This window comes from Dicentrarchus labrax, unplaced genomic scaffold, assembly GCF_905237075.1.
Source record: "Dicentrarchus labrax unplaced genomic scaffold, dlabrax2021, whole genome shotgun sequence".
Taxonomy (NCBI): domain Eukaryota; kingdom Metazoa; phylum Chordata; class Actinopteri; family Moronidae; genus Dicentrarchus; species Dicentrarchus labrax.
This window is the reverse complement of record NW_026136719.1, coordinates 13,099,736-13,120,335: the sequence shown is the minus strand read 5'-3', so window position 1 is coordinate 13,120,335 and position 20,600 is coordinate 13,099,736.

Here is a 20,600-nt window from a genome sequence, read left to right as displayed (position 1 = left end):
CTACTTCCCATACTGTTTAGTGGCCTTGGAGGAAACATTTGGCTTTTGATTAACCATGCAATTAAAGTGCATTTTACCCTACAATAATAAGAATGTACTAAAGAAAATAAGTCTCAAAGGCAGGAATTCCCGCTTTGAACGCTTAAACGTATACATAAAATGTAATCATTTTATATGGCACATTGGTATTCATGTATGTCAGTGTGTTTACTGAGTAGACACTGCCTACTGTCTATATTCTTTGCTTCTATTTCAAATGCTGGGTGTGTTCTCGGGTCTCTTTTTTTTTTTTTTTTTGGCAGAAAGAATATTGCATGTGTCAACCAAATCTTGTGATCAGTTATGAGTATGATTCTTTGAATGGCAGCTTTTACTGGGATAAATTGTTGTTAGGTAGCAATCACTACAAACCATAGCATGCACCACTAATGCATTATTTAAGCTAATTAACTAAATGAATCACCTTGTCACACAGAACCCTTCTTGAGTTACTTCCTGAAGTACATGGTTCCAGCAACTGGAAGTTGTGTTTACAAGCTGCACAACATTCAATGAGCTTCTCTTTCTTTTCCTCTACTTTTTGTCTGATCCAGTACCATGATGTGCATTTGTACTAAATGGAGATTAATTGATTGATTGATTTTATAAATATTTAATCTCACATCTCGTAGACCATAAAAATGTATTAGTGAATATCTAGTTGTAATAACTGTCAAGAATCATTTGTATTTAAAAAAATTCATAATGTATACATATATATATATATAAACATTGCTGAGCGAACCTGAGGAAGCTGCAAGCGAAACGCATTGTTCGCGCTAGAAAAATCACAGGAAAGTCACTCCAGTGTGCTGTGGTTAATTCTGATTTCTTACTACATGGTCCTGCGACCTACCAGCCCCTGACTGTGGTTGGCAGTGCATGTGGAGTTTTGTTTACGACATACACACACTGCCCCTGCACTCTTTCTGCATGACCACTTTCCACAAGCTGGCCAGGCAGATGCTAAAGCTACCCATCTAGTCAAACAAGAATGGCAGAGAACAGCTCGAATTTATAGTTCCACCTATATAAGCTACAACATGAACTGCTTAACAGAGAAACAAAAGAAAGACATAAGTAGAAAATGTTATAACCAACATGAGGTTGGATGAAGGTCAAACCAGAGTCAGCAACGGTGTGGCTTTCCAATGATGCAATAACTTGAAAGACGGGCAATTATCTGGTTTGTTTTGGAAAGATTAGTTAATTTTCGGAACTATGCAATATGTATAACTATATATTAATGAGACATAAAATAAGGTGACCAGTTGCTCCGCTTTATGTGGGACTGCACAGCATTTTTACCCTGTCGCACGTCCCATTTATTAAGACGATGTCCCGCATTTTACATTTTTGCTCTAGATTTCAAACCATTGCAGGACTGACATTTTTTTCTAAACTCCAGCTTTTATCCAATGTCTGTGAAGAAAGCAGGGAATGTTGTCATCACAAGGCTGTGTTTGATATCAATAAAACTGCACACACGTGGATAAAATGTGCAGGTTTTTTGCTAAGTTCCCTCCAACGGGGAAAATTGCGAGTCAAGGTATGTAGATTTTAGTGGAATATATATATATATATATATATCTATGGACACATTCCTACTGAAACGCAAAGAAGATGACTGCCAGACAGATAAGGTAACAGCAGCTGAAATAACTAGTGTTTACCACACAGCAGGTCAGCAGACTGTGGTAGTAAGCTAGCATCGACTGAGATTGAAAAACAAATGTCATGTGGTCGTACAAAAGCAGTGGCCAGAGTTATAGATGTCCTTCACCAGCCTCCGTGGAGAATTGTTTGAGAGAATTGAAAACACCCGTGGTTCAACTTCAAAGTGACAAAAATGCACACACTTGGATGGCTTCAGATGCTTCTAATCATATCACTTTAAAACACTTTCATTAAGACACCTGATTTGTGTTTGCAAAGCATGATCTTTGACTTTTATGAGAATAGCGCTGGCGCCTGTGACTGGATATAATTTCAGCACACACTGCTGACATTGCAAGTGTTAATTACAGCAAAAAACTGTTTTCCAGAAGCTAAAAGAAGTGGCATCATAAAGACAAACTGTATGGCCTACATAGTGGATAACTGTGCAAAACATACTGAAGACATCTTGGAGTCCATTGTGAACAAAATATACACAACAAAAATAATTTAAAGCAGTGTTCACATTTGTGGAAGAAGGTTATCAGGTTGTACTGAGATACATACTCACAAGATGGTAAAGCTTATGGCCTGCTGTCATGAGGCTACACGACAGCTGGGCAGCTATCAAGAGCTATTTTTTGTCACTGGGAGAGGATCAGTGGCCAAAATCATTGTGGAAGCTTTTTAAAAAGGATCAGGACAGTGATAGGCAACCCCTTGAGCTACATGTCTACCTGTCCTTCCTCAATAATGTGCTGGAGATCTTCCCTGAGTTGTTCTGCTGTTGGAGGGAGAAGACAGGACCGTCTGTGAGCTATATGAAATCATGCTCACTCTCAAAACAAAGCTCCAACAGCGACAGATGGATTCTATCTTTGGAACAAGGACCAGTGCTTTTCTCCAACAGTTTCCAGACCAAAGTACAGCAGCAATTAAACGTGATCTTTTCAAATTTGACAAGGTTGCTCTCAATTGCCTTGAAAAATGGTATGACTTATTAGGCAGCAGTTATCAGAAGATAAGGGGGGAGCTGGAATTGAATGAATAAAACTGTGTGATTTGCCAATGAAGGAGGAAATCATGGAGAGAAGAGCTCCTGAGGAGAAGAGGTCAACCTGTTTTCCATCATGAGAAGCATGGGCCTACCAAAGGAATTCGTGCTCTGTGTAGCTTATCAAATCTAAAATTCAAGAACCACTTTGGATACAGTTGTGAAGAATTAGAAAGAACATCTAAGGTAAGATTAATTTATTTTATTCTTGTGGCGGCAGTAGCTCAGTGTGTAGGGACTTAGCTTGGGAACCAGAGGGTTGCTGGTTCAAGTCCCACAGACCACAAAAAAATATGGAGTGTGGACTGGTAGCTGGAGAGGTGTCAGCTTCACCTCCTGTGCACTGCCGAGGTGCCCTTGAGCAAGGCAACCTAACCCCAAAAACCTGCTCAAGGGGTGCTGTTAACATTGCAGCCCATCACTCCACCATCTCTCTCCCCTTTGCATGTCCACAAATTTCAGCCTATGTGTGTGAAAAGAACAATTTGCCCTAGGGGATCAATTAAGTATATCATCTTCTTCTTCTTCTTCTTGCGTTTCAATCAGGTGCACTCCATGGTGCTGGAAGTGCATAGCCTGTGTGGAACTGCCTGCCAGTTGCTGCAGTGATGTACAAACTGAAAGGATTTATTTGAATTTTAGCCTTTGTTCCTGACTAGTTTTGATTTGTATTACCCTTGTTTTATTTCATCTAATATTTTATTTTTAGTTTTATTGAAATTGTGATGAATTGAAAAACTGTAAGTGAATAATGTCTTTACTTTGGTTTGAATAACTTCAATTTTGTGGTGGTTGGAGGGCCCAATCATCATTCCATGTGTTTAAATCTGTCGTAGTTGTTAAAAATATCAGCATATAAGAGCAGGAAAACCATTGAGTGAAACACTTATGAACACTTTTAATGGATAAGAAAAATATTACAAATGCATTATGTAACCCATGTCACTGAATGTAGTATGAAGTAATGAAGTAAATAGTATGAAAGCAGACCAGGTAATTCCATAAGTGAACTCTCATGCAGGTACATAACCAATCAGAGTAAGGCATTAGGTACATACCGGTAGCAGGTGGAGCGCATTAGTTAATGACTGGGGATACTGTAGAGTTGGGAGCTGCTGCAGATGATCAGTCCAGTGGACGTTGTCTATGAAACATGTTTAATAAAAGTTTCGAACACGGAATTGGCCAGGTTTTGGAAAGGTTGGCGAGCTAATCAAACTGAAGAACCAGGATTCAACTTTTATTGTAACTCAGATTTTCCCTGTTACAATCATCACATCCCTGCCAGTACGGTAGGCTATCTGCAACCAGAGACTCCCACTGTTCACATGTCCCCCAGTTCACTCGCTCAACCAGCACATTCCCATTCCCCTATTTGACTCTGACCGAAACTAAAAACTGACTAAATGAACTTATCCCATTTCCCTGTGCTTTATACCACTGTAGTTCTGTGGATGGGTGCTGATTATTATATGTGTTGTATCTTATTTTGGGTAATATATTCACTCATGTGGTTGAGATAAAAAAATAATAACATTGATTCTCTAGTTCTCTGGAGGAAAATGTGAAACTAAAACTGTGTTTGGCCATGTTTTGTTATTTCTATTTCATTTCTAAAACTTGTTTGGATTATTTATGTTTATTATTTTCCTATTTTTTCTTAAACTATATGGTACCTTTATGCAACAGAATGTTGTGTCTCGTCAAGTTTATTAAGTTTAGTCATGTTAAGTGTTTCATGTTTAGTCCTTCCTCTTTTATTTTGTACTCACCTTTTCCCTCACTAATCAAATACTGACTTCCTCCCTTTGTGTGATTTTCCCGCCTTTGTAATTGTCTGCCCCGCCCCTGATTGCTTTCACCTGTTCTCACTTAGACATGGTATAAATAGTCCTTGTCTCCCTTTGTCTTTGTCAGTTTGTCTTGTTCAGTAAGTCAGTGAGTATCATCAAGTGTTGTAGTTCACAGTCCAGGTTATTTCATGTGTCAATTGAAGTTTGACTTTTGTTTGCATAGTTTAATGTCCTCCTAGAGAGCGCCTTTTGTTGTTAAATAAATATCGCTTTTTTCCTGCAACTTCGTCTGTGCCAGAGTCTTGCATTTGGGTTCACCAATATTGTGTCAGAGGTCGTGACACAGAATCTGTTTCCTGAGTTTTTGTTTAATACAGTCATCTGTGTAATTATTCCTCCTTATTCCAATTTAGTCTTCTGATATTCCAACTCCATTACCGGTTATTATTCACAGTAACAATATGCTACAATTACTTTGCTTTTTCAGATTCTCACCATCAATTTTATATATAAATACCCTTTTGTAAAGCACCTGTTGTGTACTTGAAAGAATGGAAGACTCAAATTGAATTCCTTGTCAGTCTCCTGTCTTCTGTTTTATTCTACACAGTTTAGTCAGATTCAGTTTTGATGAGAACAAGCATTGTACTTTTAACAGTTATCGGGATAGAAAAATAGAGCGTGGAGTGCTAGCAGAACTGAGCAAAAGAACTGTGAAACTTTAGCGTTCTTTTATGCTTACTATATTTACTTAATGCGGCAGGTGGGAAAAATGAATTCAAATAAAAAATATTTAAGACCTTCACATGCTGGCCTATTCTTTAACCTGCACAATCCATTGTTTGCTACTGAATCAACCAGAGGGCGAAGCATAGACATGTTACAAGCTAAGGGGTAGAAATGTTTGTGTTGTAAGTTAGAATACATTTTAGACTACCTCTCAGCATTAGTAATGTGTCCCACATCATATTCTGTCACACATTTAATTTGTTGGGATCTGGTCACCATGAGGTAGTTGGATTAGGTTACCAATAAGGATGCACTATACTCCTCTCCCTAACTCTCTCTCATGGACTCGTCTTCCAGAAGTCGGGCACTGCACATTCATATGTGTTTGGCGAGTGGCTTTGGAGGGAGGCCTGAAGGGAGGTGGTGGTAGTCTCTTGCTAGTTTCTACAACGTTGCCTACCCTAGCTTTAAAACAAGCTGTGGTAAATTGTTGGTAACCGTAAATAGTAGTGAGAGGTAATTGACTCAAGGTGGAAAATTGTAGTGCTGTGATTGCAAGGTGAGTACATGGCTTTTAAAGTATAAAGGACAGAACCAGTAAGTGTATGTTAAAACAATAACTGTTGAATGAAAGCTCATTAATCAATATTTTTACATTAACAGTGGGTTGATTACCTGTGTGTAATGTGAAAAAGATTGCTTTTGTGTGGTTGTTTTGGTTTTTTATTTATATAAACTTCACTGTGTACACACTGTACAATTGTACAAAATATTTTAATACAGAACAAATCACTTTAAATGGTTCTCTGCAATCTTGGTTAAAAAAAACATTTGTTAAATTACGGAATGAAATGGAATGAAGCTTAATAAAGAGCATTTATAAGTAATAAAACTGTGTGTTCTGAAAATGAATAGACATAAAAGGCCCCAGTCTCCCATCACCATCCCTATTATTTACTTGGTGACTGAGCAGACCAGGCAGCCAATTACAGGGCCCGTCAAACTGTCAATCATCATGAAGCAATTCATAGAAATCAAACAGTGAACTGTCACAGCAACATTATCAGGTGCTGAGGAGAAAGAAAAGAGGATGCTCAAGCACCAATTAAAGGAGCTGGATGTGTTGCTAAGAAGGAATACAATCAATGTTGACTCTGGAAGATGAGGAGAAAACTAACCTACAACCCCATGGCATTTTCCAGGCACAGTTGGCTGCTCATCACTTATTCCCTAATTTATTTGGAAATTGTGCAGTAGAGTAACATGAAATGTGTCCCACCTTTTGTACTCTATACAAGAAGATACCACCTAGTACCAAAGATCAGCCAATAGCTGACGGCAATTGTGACAGCATTCTTTTAGTGCTTTGCCACATGAGCAAACAACAAAGCTGCAAGAATCTTGAATCACCTCTGTTTAGGTGTTACTGTTATGCAGTAAAAACGATTGATGACTGATTAGAATACAAAAATATTATTTACTGAAATGATGAGTGGTGGCAGTGACATTGTTAACTAGACAGATGTGACCCAAAAAACATGATCATCATTTCTCAAAAGAATCTTCATCGTAATTGACAAGACTGGGAACCCAAATCCACAACAGCCCTCTATGTAATGTAATGTTTTATGTACATAATAGTAAAAAAAAAAGTAATCAAAATGAGATTCAACCCAAATCTTAAATGCTGTCATTTAGGTTTTTATAGACTTTCCTCATCCTCGATTTGAAGTGAGTGTGGTTACATTTATTATAAAAATTACGCAATCAATTCCGTCAACCAATAAAAGGTGCTGGTCATCCATTGAGGTGGCAATGCAAAGATGGGGGCAGCTCAGGACAAGGCAGCTTGGTGTCGCTACCAAAAATGACCATGTCTGGTTACAGATCCTGTCCTGGTTTGAGTTATCTCTAGTGGAAGAGATAAGCAAGCAGAAGGCTTTCTAAAAGCTAGTTACAGGAAGAGCTTGGTCAAGGATGATGTCCAGAGACCATGGATGAAGAATACATGTTAAATTATTAAGTGGGCTGTCTCCTTGGCAGTGGGTAGTTTGGAAAGGGAGAATAACATTTTCACTTTGAATTCATCCCCATGTCCTCCACCTCTTTTTTGATGTTTGTATCTGGTCTTTCTACATCCAATAGGTCCAGCGCCATGCTTCTGCCTGGCTTTGTCTCTGCCTCTAGTCTCCCTTGTTGTGGGGAAGCAGATTGAACAGTCTGTTTGCCCACATGCCATTGACTGTCCACTTTCACATCTGCAGCTCAATAATTGATCATGTCTTGTGTTTTTTACTTTCTGGTCATTGATACTCTCATTTCTAGACTGTCAAACCTACCTGCCTGACATTATGGATCTGATCATTAAGTATTCTCTATGCTAGCCCATTTATGCTGCTATCAGTTTCTGATCCTTTGTCTTTGTACATCAGCTGATATACTCACATCCATCTGCTAACTGCTATTTTCGGTCGGGTTCTTCACAAATGTTACAAATCCATTTAAGGTTGGCAGGTTTGCTTATTATTGCAATCATGACTGTTTCTAACGTGTTATTCATACATGTCACCTGGATTGTTATTAGTCCATGTGGCTTGCTGCTCTCAATTTACAACTGTCCTGACCATCAATTAAATCGGACTACTCTTTTGCACTTCAATTACTATTGCTTGTGTGTTTCTGACTGACAGCTGTGTTGTGTACTTCAAACTATGAAGTAGCGAAGGATCAAAGGCTGTGTTCTTTGAAACAGCAGTGCAGTAAGTGTAAATCTCTCCCTCTATGTGTAAGAGAGGCAATGCGAGAGCAAGTAGGGTGAAAAGAATGTGCTGGATATAAGAACATGTGTTTTCTTGGAGGGGGGCTGGGGGGGGGTATGCATGTATGTGTGTGATTTCTTGTGTGCGTTTGTGTAGGTAAGTGTGTGTCCTAATGCTGCAATGGCGTCACAGTTCTCTCCAGTGCATGTACTCTGTTTACTTTGTTCTTCTCTCCATCTTCCCCGTGCTGTGTTGGCTGCCTCTCGACTGGCAGCTTTCCAAAAAGAACAGCTTCCAATATTAGTGTGCTTGAATGCACACAGACATACACACACACACACACCATATATACACACATGCTTTGAAAATGATCCTTAGACAATATTACTAAGTCTGGTAAAAGTGAAATTGGCTTGGACACAGCCGTCTCGAAATTGTGGCTCTGCCAATGAAAGTTTTACTATTCCTCCCCAAACTTTTTTGACTAAAATAAAATAAACACAGAACTGTCCTGATTTTTTGTGTCATAACAAATTTATTGCAAGATCTGTTTAACGCAAGAACAAATCTGCCACCATCTGTAACATCTGTATACCTGTTGTGGTAGACAACAACTCCTGGCCAAAACACTAGTCCACCCATGCAAATAGAAACAGGGTTACAGTTGTAGTTTGCAGAAAATGTCTAAATTTGCAATAATATGCAGAAAAGTAAAAATATGTAGCTCCAATTAGCCACAAACATAATTTGATTACACAGGGGTAAATTGCCATACAGCTGAATGGGTAGATTTTGTGGCCATACTGTAAATCCTGAAGCAATGGCCAAATGTGTTAGAAATATTGGGTCACCTTTAAATAAGAACTTGTTCATTTGGTGTGATTTAACTGGACTTTTATTGTGATAGGTCACTTCCTGGGACCGTAATCTGATACGGCTTCATGACCCACGATGTCAAGGTAACGTCCCATTGTTCATCCTCTCTCTTCTCTTTGCTCTTTTCTCTTCTCTCGCCCCCACAGGGCTTCCAGGCGTCAGTGCCAATAAGATTTAGCAACAATTTCCTCTAGCTAGTTATAAGGCGTTCGGTCTAGACCTGCTCCATTTGAAAAGTGTCCTGAGATAACTGTTATGAATTGGCGCTATACAAATAAAATTGAATTGAATAGCCAATCATGTTGCTGGGCGTAGTTTCAGATAACTTAACAGTGTTAACGGCAAAGCACAGGACTGTTTAACTACTGTTAGTGTTAATGAACTGTACTGTTTTCATTGCGGTTACGTTGTGTTGATGTTAATATGATTAATGTAGGTTACGGCTGTAACTGTAGTCTTTGAGACACCGCTGTAGTGATGTTAGTTAATGCTATGCCTCACACAGATGCTGTCTTTGCATGTAACTAACTCCCTTTTAACTGCACCGTTAGTCTAAGACCGCCTATACACAAACTTAGCCTAGACCTTAGCACACACGAGGAAAGGAAAATCAAACCCTCACACACACACACACCTTTTTCTTTTAGTTCCAAGTTCCTGTGTGTTTTCATCTGTTTTGCCTTTATCTTTTTAATAAATGGTTGTGTTAATACTTGCCGGCCTATTTAATTTTGCACAAAAGCCTCTTCTATGCAAAATTCCAAATCCGTCTTCTTAAGCTATTAATAGTGATTTTGGTGATAGTTATTCATTTAATTATTAATCAGAGTTTCAAATTAATAGTTTAATGTATTTTATGAGACCGAATCAATCAACTATCTTCTTCCTTCTTTAAGGGTGCCCTGAGGAACTCTTACATGAATTAAAGTTATTATTTATTATCTTTGATAATTAATACATTTTGATAGCCAAAATGAATTGATTGCACCAACACAGTTTGGGGCCCCTTCAAACCATTGTTGCAACAACAAATGGTGCCCCTGTGAATATCATAGCACCTACATAAAGGTGTATTTTTTGTCTGGTGAAGACGTTAATGAATATTGTCCCAGGTGTTCTGGCCACTAGAGTCTTCTTTGGTGCACGTTATTTCAGAGCAGACCTGAGATTCTGTCGCTAGCGCGGTCTTGCAGCAGACGTGTCATGGTTGTTGAGGCAGCCACAATTGCTTCTATTTTCTGGTCTCTCCCCGCACTTTTTCTAGTGTATTCCCCACATGCAATGCTGCATTCACCTGTCACAGCTACATCTAATTAGTTACCATCCCCAGTGTATTTATGCCTTCTTCATGGCTACACATGGGAAGTTTGAAATAGGAGACATGTCAATACCAAACTCTGTGCATTCATGCTTCCAGGCAGGAGTAAAATAGATGCCCAGCATAGTTTTTACTTGGCTTCTTATGAACACCAAAAACATAAACAGAGATACTCGTACCCATTTCACAAGGCTCTGCAAATCAAACAAACACAGAGGTGTCTTTAAAAGTTTGTTGATGATGCCTCACTACATCGCTTGATGATGAGGCATCAATGGAGCTTGATGGCCCATTAATTAACAGTAGTTTAGAATCCTTTATACTGCATGATACAATATTTTCCCTCAACTAACTTGCTGTAGAAAAGCTATTTTGGGAAGGTTGTGTCTCTTCGTGGTGTATGTGTCCAACCAATCTTACCTGTGGCAAGAATTTGAATACCCAACATGTGAACATGGATAAGCACATATGTATCATGAGTTTATGAAGACAGATTGGTAGGTTAATCCAAAATATAAGCACAATAATACAGTGTATACATAAGTCTATTCTGCATTTTCATAAAAACATTACACATTAACTGTAAGAGTAAATTACTCTATACTTCTACTGTGTCTTTGATGAATCAATAAGGAAAGCTGCTATCAATGTTAGACAAACCAATGCTCAAACCATTAATGCAGACCATTTTTTCCTTCTGCACAATCCATGCCAACATCTCCCTCAGTCCCTGAGCAATAGCCTCTCCAATGTACTCTTGAGGAAAAGAATGCAGTTTGCAGACTTCCCATTGTTAAGTCACTGATATAATGAACTGTAAGACTCATGTAAGGCTCGTGTTGAAAATATTCTGCTTTATTTGGGTCCTTTGGAATTCCTTACCCACATTTGGTATACAGAACACATAGCACAGCTTTTGAGAAACAATTGCAAGAGGGGATTATATAACATTTGTTAAGGGTATTAATCATTTTCTTTATACCCCCATTGTGCGTGGCATTGATGGGAACCCTGTCTTTTGCCAAGTAATAAGTGATGGCCTCTGTACTCTCCTTGTGCCTCTGGGAGCTTCACAGACACAGGGATACATTAAACAGTGTCTGCTCTACTGGTTTGGGAAGTAATGAAAGGATGGTGTGTAAAGACATAATACAATCGTTTTTTCAGTTTATATACACCTAAATGTTGAATTATTATATTATTATGTTAATATTAAATGATCATGAGTATGACAATTTGGTAGTATGGCATCATAAATGTCCCCATTTTCCTTTTGGTCAATTATGTTTGTTCTTGAAACTACTTTAAAACATGTTCTTTTCCCTTGCCGCAATGTCAATCTTAGCTCATCGAACGTGCCTGCTGCCTGCAGCATGCTACAGTAGTCATGTGGTATAGCACAAGGTAATTATTTTTTCATAGAAAATGAGGCTAAATAATAGCAGGACATGTTTGTATGTAGGATTGACTTTTATATAAAAGTAGAGAGGTTATGCACTGCAATATGAGCATGGGTAAATCCTGAACTGGCTCCTTAAGAAGCTTTGCTGGAACATGAATATAATGTATTGCATGTTCTTTGCAAATCAGGACAAACCCACCAATACCCCACCCAGTACTGCCACACAACCATGTCCCCCCCCCCCCCCCCTCCCTTTCCCCCCCCCCCTCCCTTTTGTTTTGGGGGGCGCCCCCCCCCCCCCCCCCCCCCCCCCCCCCTCCCCCCCCCCTCCCCCCTCCCCCCCCCCCCCCCTTCTCCAACACCCCCCCCCCCCCTCCCTTCTTTTTTGTTACCCTTATTTAAATACCTTTTTCTTCTTCTCCCCTCCCCCCCCCCCCCCCCCCCCCCCCCCCCCCCTTTTTTTTTTTTCTTTTCTCTCCCCCCCTCCTCCCCCTTCTCTCCTTCTCTTCCCCCCCCCCCCCCCCCCCCTCCCCCTCCCCTCCCCCCCCTCCCCCCCTTTTTTTTTTTTGTGTGGGTGTAAAAACCCCCAAAAAAACCCTCCCAAATTTTTTTTTTTTTTTGTGTTTTCCCCACATGTTTGTCATACCTCACCCATGAACAGCATCTTCAAAGTATGCAGCTCCAGCAGGTTTGAGGTCACAGGGATTTGCCAATCTTATAGATCTAGGGTTTTTATGTGTTACATTTGGAAGGTTTTACACCTCTAATAGGTCATGCCATGATCCCCCGTTGTGACACCAGCACAGAAAGAAATGACCATGAATCTGATGACGTAAGAGCTGGTCAGCCTTCAAGGATCTTAACACTATGCAAAGGCAAATGAGGCACACTCAACACAGCTTGACAGATCATACACAGTAGGCAGGCACACAACACTCATCCATACTAAACTGTCTCCATGGGAGGAAAGGGGAGAGGTTGCACCAAACACACGTATCAGTCCCAAATTACCACATAAGCATAGAAGTGCCCACTAGGCCCTTAGCTTTTCAATATCAGTCACCAAGGGCATCATGCAAGCCAACATTCAGGGGGGCAGGTTTTGACATATATATTTTAAGACTTTGGATATATACAGTATGTCAAAACTTACAGTAAATCAGTTTTTGTAGCTCAGTATAAACTGTATATAAGGGTAATACTGTACATTTATTATTTACTTAACATTCATGTCAATTATTTGTGCTGTAATAGTTTATTAAAAATTACACTTATTCACAGGGCAGAGGGCTTATTCAGTCACTTCTACACTAGCTTCTATACACTGCTACCACTTTTTTGAAAAAGAGCTAGATCTTGTGTGCTTCACTCAAAAAATAAGGGGTATAAATTCACATAAAAAGACTATATGCACAATGTAAATTACTTTAGAGAACATAGATATTAAAGCCACAGATGAAAGGAACCTGTCAACATGGCAATACTGTAGCTATAATTTCAAACACAGAGCATAGGAAAAAACATAATGTTTAATGTGGTTAAAGCAGGGAAGTCAGTAAATCAGTCTACATTGATTTATGAATGAATGTGGATAATCCTTACAGTATCTGCTGTCCACAGCTGCTTTATACTGTATGAAAAGCTTATTCTTCAGTTCATGAAATCCCTGCAGCATCTGAAGGCAGCAGGACTGATGTTGATAAATGCACAGCCTTTAGTGCCACGCCGGAGCACTGTGCCCTTACACACGGCTGTTCCCTGTGTTTACCGTCATTAAATCACCTGAAAACAACAGCAGGTTGCTAGAGTATACAGACCTACACACAGTAGACTGGTAGTCTATAACTTGATATTCGGCTTTTTAAGAAAGAAATGTACGGTTGCCAGGGCTCTTTTAGTCTCTTTTACAACTTTCTTTTTAGCAAAAGTGGCACCTCCTGTTTTATCACTGAAAAAAAGAATATAGTGCAACTGTTGTTGTGAAACATTAATTACAAACTATGTTTGCATGTACTAGGTGAGATTAGAATTGATAGATGCTAAAATAGCATCGGCCCAATATGATCATAATCACATAAATGGTTTCAGCAAATTATTGTTTTTAGTTTTTATTTCTATTGTTAATAGAGTATCTACCTGATAGAAAATGACACTCCATCTGTGTTTGTGTGCAGATTTGTGGTGGTGTGTACACGTCATGGTGCTCTAAATCATCCAGACATTTTCTGAGGTAAAGTTTCTGAGCTGAGCTGTCTTTCAGGGGCAAAGCCAGACATTGTAAACATTCAGGGCTTAGCCCAAACTTAAGGGGCATGCTCCCCCGGGGAGAGTTTTTCCCAATTTTTTTATGGCAGCTATATGCACTAATTTTTAAGCCCATTGAGATAATAGAATTCCTGAATTAAATAAAATGATGAATGTTAACCCTGCCAAATCTGCTATGTGAATTCCTGCCATAATAATGTGTTAATCAAGAATCCCCAACCATGCCAAGTAAATGTGGTCTTTAATACTCTGAATTCTATATTAGGCCAACAGATGAGTATTTACTTAAATTATATTACATTTCTTTAGGGAACAGCATATTAGAATGAATGTATAATTTTACAGTACTTGTATTAGTATTTGATCTACACATGGTCACTCTTTTTTTCTTTCCTACTTAACTTCCCTCCTTCTCTCAGCTCCACTCATTTATCTCTGGACATTTCTGCCACTGAACAAAGAAAAACTTAAACTTAAGATGCAAAAAACATGAAATCTCTTATATCTACTTCTGGCACCTCTGCTCTCCTTTACTCCTCTGCTCTTCACTCCTTTCTTCAACACATCTCTTGTCCCTCTTCCTCTTCACCTTCACCTGAAAAGTTAAAAGGGAACTAACATGCGAGGGTTCAGAGCATACACCTCATGACTACACCTGAGCCTTTAATCAGCTACAACATCCAGTGGCTCAGCAACCTAGACCTCAAGAAACATGCAGTGCCTAAACTAAGCACAGTTCCCTGAAGAATCATCTGATGTATAAATAAGGGGTTAAGGCAAATCGTGGCACCAAATAGCTTGTGTGGACACAGATCACAGTGCACAGACTCTCTTCAAAGAGAACAACTTAAGGGAAAATTCTTCAGTGGGCTCATACTGCTTACATGAAAGAGACCTGAGCACCACCGGATCTCCCACAAGTGAAGAGTCAACTCACTAATGGCAGAAACCATTTTAGGAGAGGGTGACTAAACAACAGCCTCTCACCAATAGAAAAATAACAAAAGGGAATTGCTGATACGTACAGTATGTCCTAAAGATCTAAAGTGACTGGCCTCTATCAACTGAAGCAGTCAAACAGGGCAATTGGCTGAGTCCCTGTTCCTGAGGACGTCTGAATCCACCCATCACCTTACAGTTTAACAGTTAAACACTGCAGAACAATTCCATACAGTTTTCAAAATGATCTCAATACTACATTTTTTTTCAATTTTTTCAATTTAATTTATTAAACCAACTAATCGATTCTAAAATAAAAAAAATATTTTAGAAATATCACATATGGCAAGAATATTTTATCCTTCTGTTTCTGTTCTAAATTGACGGGAAGATGACCTTCTACATTACTTATTATTCAGACAATAGACAAGACAATACAGATAACACCAGATAGACAGACAGACAGACAGACAGACAGATAGATAGATAGATAGATAGATAGATAGATAGATAGATAGATAGATAGATAGATAGATAGATAGATAGATTTCTCTTAATTCAAAATAAGGAAATGCAATAAACCTGGCCCCAATTATATTGGGTATGAAACATTGACAACCTAAGATATAGGTGGTATACTGGGACTTTATCACCACTGCACCTTGAGCTGAAATGAATGAAATCCCTTGGTTGTAGCCTTAGGGCCTGAAAAACAATCTGGACCTCAGAGGTGACAGCCCATGGATAAATAATGTAAATACTAAGAGACAACCTTTTATTGAAGTTTTTTGTGTGAGGGGACTATGAATGACTATAGTGAGCATCCCTGTGCCATGGGATAAAATGCTGTCACTGCACAGTGTGTGAAGGGCCTCGAGTGACATTTGTCAGTGAGACTGACTTGCATTTATAATTAAGCATATAACCTTTATGAAATTATAATCAATCATGTATCAAGTACTTCCAATGCAAAAGCACAAAACCACAACACAATAGTGTGTAAATTAATGTTTTATTTGGTAAAAACAGAGTTGTTGTCTGTTGTTAATTCCATTTGATGTTCCATTAGTTCAGTTTTAAAGTGGATGCACACATCTGCAGAGTCTTTGAGCCAATAAGTATACTATTTGTGAGGCCCCTAAGGACATATTTCACACCATAATTGTAGCTCTCATCCACACATGATCAAATGCTAAACTGATTAGTCAGATAAAGGAACAAGACTGTTCCTCTCTTAATGTCAGCCGATCTAACTTCTGTTGAAAAAGATTAACGCGTGCACCCAGTTTCACAAAAACTGATGCTCAAGTAAATGATACAATGTACAAGACTTAAAACAACTGTGATTGTGATAGATGCTTGATTTCACAGTGAGTAATATCAGCTACCAAACTTACTTTGTTTGAGGCCTGTGGGTGTCTATTGACTGCTTGTGGCTCACATTTCTAAAGGAGATTTATGAGAGAATAGCTACGCCCACAGCACAAATAGCCACTATGGACACCAGCCACAAAGTTGGATGTTACTCAATCTCTTTTTGAGATGAGAAATATGTACTCTTATATTATATTATTATTAGTTTTATATGTTTAATCTAATATTTATTTCTTTGCACTATTATTATTATTTACAACTTACAGAACACTTAACTTGATTAGAGAGTTTTTATTTATCACTTTATTGCTCACTGGTCTGCTTAATATTTATTTATATAAATATATAAATGTATCTACATACAGCTGATTATAACTGTGAAAAATATGTAATATGTGTCAAAGCATGTCACAGCCTGTATTAATAAAAGCCTAGCTGTAAGTGAAGAAGGAACATAATGCAAACAACCTAACCCTAAATGCAAATGTAATGTTAAGACAATGTATTAATACACATTGGCATTGAAATGTACCTCTAATCTACACATTGAAATCAGTTTCTTCTTTAACAGTATCTTAATGAGGTAAAGAGCACCAGAGACAGCTAAAACTGTCAATATCCTCAACCAAGATGCACAATAGTTACAGCCATCACAAATATTCCAATCACAAATTCAAACATGTTCTCAAACTCAAATTCACTACTAATCTCCTATGCAAGAGCCACTTTTGTGGACCATTTGTTATAGTTCTCAGCATTATGGCTTAACATGATTACTTGATATTTTGTCACTGGCCACAAAATGCATTGAACATTAACTGCACTTTTATTAAAATAAACGTTGCTATGCTGATGTATGTTAATGCAATTTTGTGAATGAGCTTGCACAAATTAGAGATTTATCAGCCAACAACTGACACACAAATGTTTCTCCTTCTGTCTGGTGGCCTGATAAATACACCATTTACATATAATAATTTAACATATGATGCATTTATACATATAAACATACATTATCAAAAAAATTGCACTTTGATAAATGAGTTCTGCTGATCTTATAATGAATCTACATGATTAACTTTAATTATAAGAAAAACTGTACGACCTGACTTAATTTATTATAAACATTCAAAACTGGGTACAACACTAATAAGGAATCCACTACACTAGTTGTATCCATTTTCTTAATATTTAGTCTCATCATAAAAGATAGTTGAACATGATCATTCACAGTGCTGAGTCTAATCAACACCTCCTCTCTCTCCTTTTCCCTAGATGCTCCCCAACAAAAGCTTCAGAAGACATGGGTTCAAACAGGAAAGGACGTACCATTCTACTGCAGTTTATTACTGCCAAAGATCCCATTCACACATCAATTCTGGGAGTCACCTTCAATACTTCAAAAAAAGCCCCTAGTGAAAATTGTTCCATGCAAAATTGAAAAAAAAAAAAACAAAACCCTAATGAAGCATCCGTCTTGATAAACTGCCTCTCTTGTGGATACCTCTTCAACTAATTATACTGGAGCAGTTATTGTTATACTGACTTGTTGAATAGGGATCTAGCGTAGCTAGGTAGATACCATCAGTTCATTCATCAAATGAATCCTGTTGAATGGCTGTCTTTAATTTTTTTAGCCTGAGGCTCTTCTAATGCCAGGTCACATGTGGTCGCTTTTTTTGTAATATGACACAATCAGGAGCAATGACAATTCAAGTTTATCTAGGTGCATATAGCATCAACATGACTGATTTTGCAGCATAAGACTAGCATGCAGGCTAAATAATTCATAGACTTAATTAGCAGGCTGGAAATGCACGAACAGCACAGCCATGCTTGAAGTGTAATGAGACCGGATACTATTTTTTTTTGCTTTTTTCACTCAAGCCTTTTTTCCCGTTTTATTATACAGTTTTGATGCACTTCACTATGGAGATGCAAGACAATCTGTGGGCAAACATGTGAAGTTTAACCATACCATTTCACACTGCATGTTTATGGCCATCATCTGGTCTCTTGAGAAAGTTATACAATCTGAAAATAAGTTTAAAAGAAAGTCTAATACCGTTTTGCAATCTTGCACTTCATGAACTGCAAGCCTGTGTTCCTTTTTTTAAATGTCAGCACTGGTCAGGTATATGAGTGGGAAGCACTTTGTCTTTGAACATCAATGTAAAAGACTCCAGAATCCTATCCACTACAGGTATAGTAACAAAAATTAACTATCATCAGAGGGTAGTAAGAAGCTTCAAGCAAATGTCTGGTGAATAAATTAACCTTGACTGTCTTTGTTTTTGACAAATAGGTAGGTATCTATCTCTAATGACTCACATATCTATTTTAATATGAAATATCATCATTTTCTATCTTAAGGACAACAGTACAATAATTCATAATATAGCATGAATTTTAGGGACAAACAATGATGGCTACCAAATGTATAAATGTCTTCAAGACACACTGTATCAATGTGACAGAAAGAAACAATAGAAAGTCAGCAGAGTAGTGACAAAATGATTAAAGGTTTGAACTACTTGTAGATTTTTGGAGCCCCAAAAAAAGAACATAAGACAAGTTCCAGCTCTGACAGTGAGGTAATTTACTTTACAATAAACTAGTAGCTAACCTGTATTACTTTAAAATAAACTGCTTATACCTGGAAACAAAAGTACACTTAACAAAGAGCTTTAGGCTAAAGCTACAAACCTACCAAGTTCAGCCTGTACTAACTTTTGTTAAAGAAAAATCTCAACTCCTTCCCCCTCCTCCATGACTCTCATATTTGGTTATAAGGAATAGATGGAAATGATTAATGCAGTGTGACATGTCATGAGCTCCATGCTGTCTCCTCTCTTCAGTGGCTGGTTAGGTTTTGAAAGTTTTGCTCTTTCATCTACGCTAGCTATTAAACCTATTTAATTAGGTTGTCAAACACTGTGTTGCCTTGTAATGAGACCCATGTAAAACTCTCGCACTCTTGTTCTTTGGGCCATCGTGACAGTTACAGTTGTACTTAGCATTTGCTTATGAAAAAGAAGCGTCACATCTAATCCGGCCCTTACTTGCTTGCAAAAGAGTTAAAAGTAAGATCTTATTCCTATAATTTACCAGATTAGATCAGGTAAGGACCTCTAACGTAACAGTGATAATGGGGAACTGGATACATATGCAATAATATCCTTCACCAAAGAGTTTTAGAGTGTGGCAGTACAGCGGGACATTGTGGGCATCATTGGTCTTTTTTAAAAGTTTTATTTTTGAGATTTATAATTAGTTGTTGAAACAACAAAATTTGAGAGTTTGTACAGGGAAAATCCAGTAGTTCCTTATCTATGAATAGTAATCAATGAAAAAAATATTGCTCCATCTAACCAGTAACCCTCAAGAGCTTTCTGTATAACGTTCACTTACAGCCATGATCTCTTATGCCGCCAGTAAAACATCAGGAAGGTTTTGAATTGTACCTGGTCGTAAACTTTGATTGGTTGGTGGACAGAAGGGAGGTCCTACCTTACTAAGAAAGACAACATGTTTAACAGCCAGAGAATCTGACTGAAATCTCATTATTTAAATGATAAGTCCATATATTTCATACCTTCTACAACCAATCAGAGACTCATTTATATATTTAAAGTCAGTTTGACAATGTTGTTATCAGTTTTCGTTACAATCCATTTCCACCTGAGATAGGAAAATGCTGTTACTTTTGATAGGTTGCTTTGATACAGGTATTAAAATTTAAATAAGGTGAAGTGACACCAAATAGATGTCTGATGATATAGTACCAAATAATTCATAACTAATAAAAGGTGCCTAAGAGCAGTGTTATATTGTGTTTTGTTTGCACTATTTAGCCAATTACAATGCAAGGTGGGGACTAATTTGGAATATCTGAATAAATGAGATAGGTATGTCATCTGACTTTGTTGTGTTTTATCTGCAGAATGGAGAAGAAACTGGCACTGTTGTACAAGCTTGCTGTTTTCAGTCTTACTAAATTCCCAGCACATTCAGTGTAGTACACTGTCCGTATCACTGTAAGTACAGCAGTATCACTGTGAAATAGGGACAGACAAACATTGCAAATTAGTTTAGGCTATACATGTCATGCTTATGCTACATACTTATCCTTATACACATAAACAACAAAATGAAAAATACCAAACTCACATGTCTTTTAGCACCATTAAATAAGAATAAATAAATTGTAAATTATGTTGCTTACATCCTTAAACTAAAGAGAGGTGTTCTTACTCCTCAAGACTTCCTGATAAACTTTAGCAAGCAAAAAAGTTTAATGACAGCAAGATAACTTTAGAATGATGGATAGGCAGGATAGACTTTATTCCATAAGCTGACGTTTTTGCAGAAACACCGTGCCACCATCAATACGATA